The sequence below is a fragment of the Pangasianodon hypophthalmus genome, chromosome 6 (assembly GCF_027358585.1).
Source record: "Pangasianodon hypophthalmus isolate fPanHyp1 chromosome 6, fPanHyp1.pri, whole genome shotgun sequence".
In the NCBI taxonomy this organism is placed as follows: Eukaryota; Metazoa; Chordata; class Actinopteri; order Siluriformes; family Pangasiidae; genus Pangasianodon; species Pangasianodon hypophthalmus.
In genome coordinates this window covers 26,262,525-26,270,447 of record NC_069715.1, presented here as the reverse complement: position 1 = coordinate 26,270,447, position 7,923 = coordinate 26,262,525, and positions in this window count along the sequence as shown.

Here is a 7,923-nt window from a genome sequence, read left to right as displayed (position 1 = left end):
CAACTAATACTAGCACCAGGGGGAAAAAATGTGGGAAAAAATGTGTGTAACTATCGATATGGTAATTAGCATTTTTGGAAGGAGTCTCCAGTTTTTATTCTCTGTACCAGTGGGAGGTAAAGCTGCAACTTTATGCTGAGATAAAAAGAGAGGCTAAGTGTGGAACGGCTGTTTATAGTTGTTATAACAAGTGGTTACAGGAACTAACATGTTTCAACTTAACATTAAACGTATAGCTATTTACATCCTTCCATCCAGTTTATGTACCGCTTATCCTACACAGGGTTGCAGGGACCCTGAAGCCTATCCCAGGGGATAGGCTCCCAGGGGATGAGACACACTCACACACCCATTCACACACTACGGACAATTTAGACATGTCAATCAGCCTACAACGCATGTCTTTGGCCTGGGAGAGGAAACCCCCGTAGCTTGGGGAGAACATGCAGAGGGTGGAGGCGGGAATCAAACCCCTGGAGGGGCGAGGCAAACCTGCTAACCACTAAGTCACTGTGCCCCCTCATCATTATTTAATACACTAAAAAAATTTTATTCGTTGGCAAATGGTTGGTGTGGAATCAAAACACTTCAGGATGTGCTCTTATCTGAAAATAATCAACTTTAGGGTGGTAACAGTAATTTCACCTCAGGCTGAATCACACCACCCCGTCATTGATTATTTTCCTCATGTTTTATTCCTTAACAATTAATTCTAAAATAGTTCTCACAGCAATCCATGAACAATCCATGGAACCTAATAGGAGCTGTTCACTGCTGAGGATTTCTACAATCTACAATGAAATACTTTAACTACCACTTTTGTTACTCTAATTCTTCAAAACGGATTTCAAAACTTAGGCGGCATGCAAAGGATTGTGGGTGATTGCTACATACCAATAATGACAGAATAATTTGCACACCACTTTGCAAGTTGCACATTTAGTATGTACACTACCCACCCATATTTATGTATATTTTGTGTGTATGTATATTTTGAATGTATCTTTTTTATCACAGATATATTTGATATTGCATTTACATGATATTGTAAATTTTGTTTAGTAGATGTTATGTTAATATACAGTTTGCCCAGTATTTGCCAGTGGAGCTACCATAAGAATTTCAATGTACGCCCTTCCATGTGTCAACTGCACAAATGATTTTGCACAAAAAAATTTGACTTTGACTACCTGGAATTCTCTGAATGGTCATTTCATGGCTGCATTCTCAGGATCCTTTATGATGGGACAGGCTTAAGTGACATCAAGCCAAGAAATGCAGCCTACAGTAAGTATTTAAAAAGACATTGTGTCAGTGGTGAAGTTATCGCACTGATTGTGGAGTTAGTCAGAGATGCAATCATAACTCTCCATAACTCTACATAACTTGGCCACATTATAAAGTGCAGTTATGCAGCACAGATGAACAGCGAATATCCCAGTCATCACGTTGCACATCATTCCACAGTTCTATTGGTTTCCTTTAGATGTTCACTGACTATAAAGTAATGGTTACTCAAGGGTATATTTTGCTAATTAAAGAGGCTGTTTAACTCGATACTCTAGATAAATGTAAATTTGATTAACAATTTCCTCTCATTTAACCTTTAATCTTAATTTACAGCGCATGCATACAGTATAATTTACAAATAGTAAGCATTTAGACTTTTGCTTTCATCTATCAGTGACTTTCATTATTTATTGATTGATTTGTTCATTCACTCATTGAATTTTCAGCCTCTATGAATTTACCAGAAAGACTGTGAGCATATTAAACTAGTCACAATAACAATAATCCACAATCCTTAGCTTCAATATTTTCTATCACAGCCATTTTTTTAATGCTTGCAATCTATAATCTATTATTAAATAAAATGACACACTGTTAATTCATTTAAAGTTACATTTAACGTTATAGAATGTCCCTGAGACAAGCTAGCTCCTGTTATCCTTTACATTATAGCAGCTATAAACAATCGTTACCTCGCCAGCCTCTCTTTTTCCTTCCTCTCATTTGAAGTTAATAGGACAAAAAAAAGTAGCTTCTCATGTTACTGTGCAACTCTCAGGAAGTGGTAGCGGAGGCAGACGCAAATGCAGATAATTTATTGTGTAAAGCAAACAAACCATGAACTATAAGACTATAAGCGAGAACACGGCACAAACGACAGCAACAACAACAGATACTTGACAGAAAAACTGGAACTTAAATAGTGGTGCTAACAAAGCATAAGGAGACACAGGTGAGAGTGATTGGGGAATGTATGCCCAGCTCATGTGACCTGCAGGGGTAGATGGGTATTGTAGTTCTGTGCCATTCGGCACTACCACGACAGAAACCAAAAGTACACACTCCTGTGTAGTGGCAGAAAACTTCCTGACTGTTACTAAGCACTGACACCCAAGACTCCAGAAAAAAAAAAAAATCACTGTATCAGTGATATATTATTTTATGTTAAATAACAACTTTTTTTTGTAAACCAGACCTTATTATTATTATTATTATTATTATTATTATTATTTATTATATGTTTATTATTAGGCTTATTTTCTGCTGGCCAGACTACTACTCACTGGATGGTTTTTCTTTTTCACACCATTTTGTGGTCAAAGTCACTGAGATCACATTTTGCCTCCATTCTGATGTTTGAGGATTAACTGAAGCTGATCTTTGAACATTAACTGGAGCTCTTGACCTGTATCTGCATTTCTAAAAGCTCCAACAAGGTCTAAAATAAAAGTATTTGCATTTTTTTTGTTCATAGTTTTGTCATTCAATGCCAGTTCATAGCTGTCATTTTGTAATTCCAGCTCTCAGAGATGTTTCTATTCATAAAATAAAACAGCACAGCAGATAAATTAGTGAAGAGGGCAGAGATACCACTGGCCTATCATAATCCTGTCCTATTACAGAAACACACATGACTTCAATGTGGGAGGAAGTAGCAGCAGATGGATGGTTTACAGTGTATCTGTGTTCAGGTGAAATATTATTCTGTTAGTGGCACTGCATGTTGAGATATGCTTTTATAGACTGATCAAATTTTATACAATTTTTCTCCCAAAAGAGGCTAGAGTACATTCATTATGCATATATTCCAACCACCATTTCTCCTTGTTTGGATTGTGCACAGCTGGAATTCACAAACTGCTCACCCCTGAGAGTGTCACCATTATTACTTTTGTTTTGTAGAAACAATACAGTGGTTTGAGTTTGTACATTTTGGTACATATTAGAACATTTGACAATTTCATGACCTCAGTACTATAAGGTTCCAAGTGCCATTTTGGTTGAAAACAAGTTAACCATACAACATTGTGGTTTTTGGTGTAATATCTGAAAATAAAAATATAAATAAATAAAGTTCTATCTCTAAACTCATAGATAAACTGTTTTATAAGATTATATCTGCCAGCCAATCATCATCCAGGATGAACACAGGTTGAACACAATATTAATAGACAGTCTAGTCCAATTAATATCATATTCTCTTTACACACTGACAGAAAATAAGAGACTTGATGCCTCAGTGTGGTGAACAGAACAAAAAGTAACATTAAACATGGGATGTTCTACATATGTTCCATGGGAGTAATAAAAAGTAATTGCACAAAACAGGAATAGTACACTATAAACATTCAGCACATTCAAAACTCTTCAGTGCAGCAGCTATAATATTGGAGCTAACTTAAGATAATGTTAGCATTAAAATGTGCTTAATAAACTGACTGTGTTTGTGTGGTTGTACAGTAAGATGTATAGAATTTTTAAGTGTATTTTGATATTGTTATTTATTACAATAAATGTTTCAAGGTAAAATATCTTGTTTAGGAACTTTAAATTTTTAAAAAGTGAAATAGCTTGTATTTGAGATCCTTGGTGAAATAAAACGTGTTGAAAGGCAGAAATCATAATGGAGTTTATTACCATTTATTCTACAGCACAGCTGAATTCTGGAATCTGATTGGTCAGAAGGCATGCATTATTCTTTTGTATAACTGCATGGCTTGGACAGAAGTTTGCAAAGTTTCCCAGCATGGGAAAGTCTTTAGGACAGAGAGAGAGAGAGAGAGAGAGAGAGAGAGAGAGAGAGAGAGAGAGAGAATAGATGCTGATGAGGAAATAATTTTATTTCTTTCTAGAATTAAATGATTTTTAATTAAATGAATCAAAATGTGATTTTTTTCAAATTTTTTTCAAATTTTTTCCTAATGAAAAATGATCAGTCAATTGAGCAAGATGCTATTGAAGCTATTGAACAAAACTATTCAAGCTTGAAATGAGTAAATATGTCTAGAAATAAGTTTAATAATCTTATATATGATTTATTATAACAATAAAATAGAAAATACTAGATTAATATGACTATATTTAAGATATTAGCACTTGCTAAGATGTCATTTTTTTGCAGTGTTGTTAAGCTGTAAATGCGCATTAAATTTTGATGTCTTATATCTCAAAGCAGCTCTTCACCCAGATAGAACCTTATAAAACTAAAGTCACCATTTGTGTGTTAGAAATTAAGGTTATTTTTTGCACAAGAGAAACTTTTTCCATGTTAAATTACTCCGCTCACTATTTGACTTTCAGTACTACTTTCAGTACTACTTTGAGTGAGCGCCGTTTGAAAACTGTATATAATCTTATCTCTCCTCTCTGAGGCAATCCTCTGAATGGCTCTCATGGGGAGCACACTCTCTTCTTCATCACCCACTACTACTTCACATCAATCGGAGAGACAGAAAGACTTGGGTGACTTGGAGGCGCTGTGTTTTGGCTTGAAACTGATGCATCTTCATGGTACTGTATGCAAATTGCCAAGATAAAGGAGGAGAAGGTTTGAAGGACAAACTGTCATTTCAGGCTACAGTTGGAATCTGTTTTATTCCAATACTATTAATTACTTTCAGCATAGAGGAGAGAAACTTGATTGTAAGATAGATAACAAGAATGGAGTGAAACAGAGACAGCAAAAAGGACAAGTGAATAAAAGATTGGACATCGGTCCACTAATGGAAAATCGGTTTTCTACAAAGAATTACAAGGAGCACTGTTGTATTGACTCGATAGCCCTGTCTTAACAAGAAGCTTTGGACTTCACTCTGTGTTAATGCTGAGGTTCAGCAATTCATCCCAGCAATTCAAACCTGATTTTGTGATTCCAGATGTGCCAGTATCTTCTTTTACGGTTTTTGACCTCTTTCTAAAGCTAAAGTACATGAAACTATGCCTTTCTGCTTTTTCAGATGAAGCTGAAAGTGAAAATATGAAAAGTTTTATCTGCTTTGACTTTATTGAGGGGGCAGGGTGGCTTAGTGGTTAGCACTGTTGCCTCACACCTCGGGGGTTGGGGGTCCGGGGCTTCAGGGGCTTCCTCCGGCTATCCGGCTATTCCTCCACCAATCCAAAGACATGCATTGCAGGCTGATTGGCATTTCCAAATTGTCCGGGATGTGTGCGTGTGTGTGCGATTGTACCCCATGATGGGTTGGCACCCTGTCCAGGGTGTCCCCTGCCTTATGCCCTGAGTCCCCTGCGATAGGCTCCAGGCTCTGAATAGGATAAGCCATACAGAGAATGGATGGATGGATGGATGGATGGATGGATGGACTTTATTGAGGAGCTAAACTTTGTGGCTTAAATATCAAATTTACAGAATTGTCAGATCGAACCTTATAATTCCAGAAAGAAACTTATAATTTTCTTGATTTTCCTGGTAGCAATGATGGCATCTCTGCTGATACCTTATAGGGGATAAACTTTGAAATGATAATGTTTCATCAGAACTAAGTAAATTGTTATTTACATGCCACTGGGTATATGAGACAGAAAAATATATTTTAAATTTACATTAAAAAAAGATAGACCTTTGGTATAACATAAAATAATAATAATAATGATATAAAGTAAAGTATTTCCCATGTTGTAGTAAAGATGCACATTTGTAAAGCACGGGTTCATTTAAATCTAGAGTCTGCTTATTTATTAAGCACTAATAAATGGACTTTCAGACCACATTTAAAGCCTGAGTGAGACCTTTTTTGCCTACAGTTGGTGTGAATAATACTAGTAGTAGTAGTGCTTGTTGATATTATTGTTGACCTTTGTTGATGCAATACGACTAAAAAAACCTGCCATTTCCAGCGGCTCCTGATCGAGCCTTTTAAGGGACTGAAATTCATTCAGTGTCAGAAATAAAGAGAGTGTCTGTAAATGTCACCCATCCATTTGGGATATCTGAAGCTTTTGGATCGTCGTTCTGCAGCTGAACAGACTGTTCATGTCGGGTTTGTTTCAGACACACAAAAAAAAGAAACGCATTTCCCTCTGGTGGAGGAAAGTAATTGAAATTTGTCTCAAAGCGGCATAATTTCCATGTTAAATAATTTATCTGACAACACCTGAGCAATTCAATGAATCAATTATAACAATGCTGCCGAGCTCAGCACCATAATGTACATCCGGAGCTAGGAGTAATTATTCGCTATCTCCAGCAGACACTCACTGGTGGTTAAGGGGTGGGAAAGGGAGCCATCACAAAGAGATTGTGCATTGTGCCAGGCTCTTGCTGAATGACTGTTGTGATGATGCCATTTAATAGCATGTCATTCATCTCTACAGGTACATGCCACTGGGATTTACATCTTTATAATACGGCAGGACAAGCATTAATGCATCTGAATTCAAATAATTGTTCATCTCTCAGCTTTAAGTCATGTGCTGGTCGTGTGTGGTGCTTCTGGGTTCTCCACTACTAGTCGTATAATAATCTTTCAGCCAGAAACTTATTTATGTGCCAGTTGTGAATTTGCATGGCACTTGTAAATGTGTTAGACAGGTGGAGTCATAAAAACCACTGAACAGTTGTGGGTTTATGAAACCGTTGTGCAAAATGGCAGCACGTGTAACGCATGCTAAACCCTTGATTGGTTCTGGAAAGAACCAGTGTTTGTGCTGTAGCCTTAATTTGAAGCTGGACAGAAATTCAATGAGTTCAGGACTGGACAAATAATAAATTCAATAAAAGCTCCAGTGTGCTGACCAGTCCTAGATTTTGACTCCCAAGGAACTTAAATGATGAGGCTATGAAGTGGTAGGCTAACATAATATAATAATTCATGGTGAGCTTGTTAGCTAGTTGGGTGCATTAATGCTAAAGTAAGCCATATAGGATTATTATCTTCCTCTAACATTGTTTCTAAATTAGCACATTGTGTTTGCACCCTAAACAAAATGGTAGCAAATCACTAGTGAACAACTGAGGTAGGAGATGTGGTGTCCTTGCTTTATGTGTAAAAGATATTTGAGTATGGTTTATGGTTAATGTCCTAATTTTCTCTCGATATGTTTAACCCCGGGGGGCACAGTGGCTTATTGGTTAGCACTGTTGCCTTGTACCTCCGGGGTTGGGGGTTCAAATCCTACCTCTGCCCTGTGTGTGCAGAGTTTGCATGTTCTCCCCATGGTTCAGGGATTTCCTCTGGGTACTGGGTACTCCCCCAGTCCAAAGACATACGTTGTAGGCTGACTGGCATTTCCAAATTGTCTGTAGGGTGTGTGCATGTGATTGTACCCCTCAATGGGTACACCCCTGCCTTGTGCCTTGTGTCCCCTGGGATAGGCTCCAGGCTCCCCGTAACCCTGTGTAGGATAAGTGGTACGGAAAATGGATGGATGGATGTTTAACCCTGAGCTGACTGCATACGTACAATTATACAATTTCTACTGATTTCAAACTTCATTCAAAACTGTATTGTACTAATAGTAAGTCACAAGATCATGCAACTGTTAGATTAGTTCATCTAAAAATTGCACACTATCTTCATTTTGAATATGGGTGCTATGCATTATACATATCCATAAAATTATGAATATAGGTTGCAGTTAGTTGAATTTTTTTAATTGATCTGAAAATGCATATTT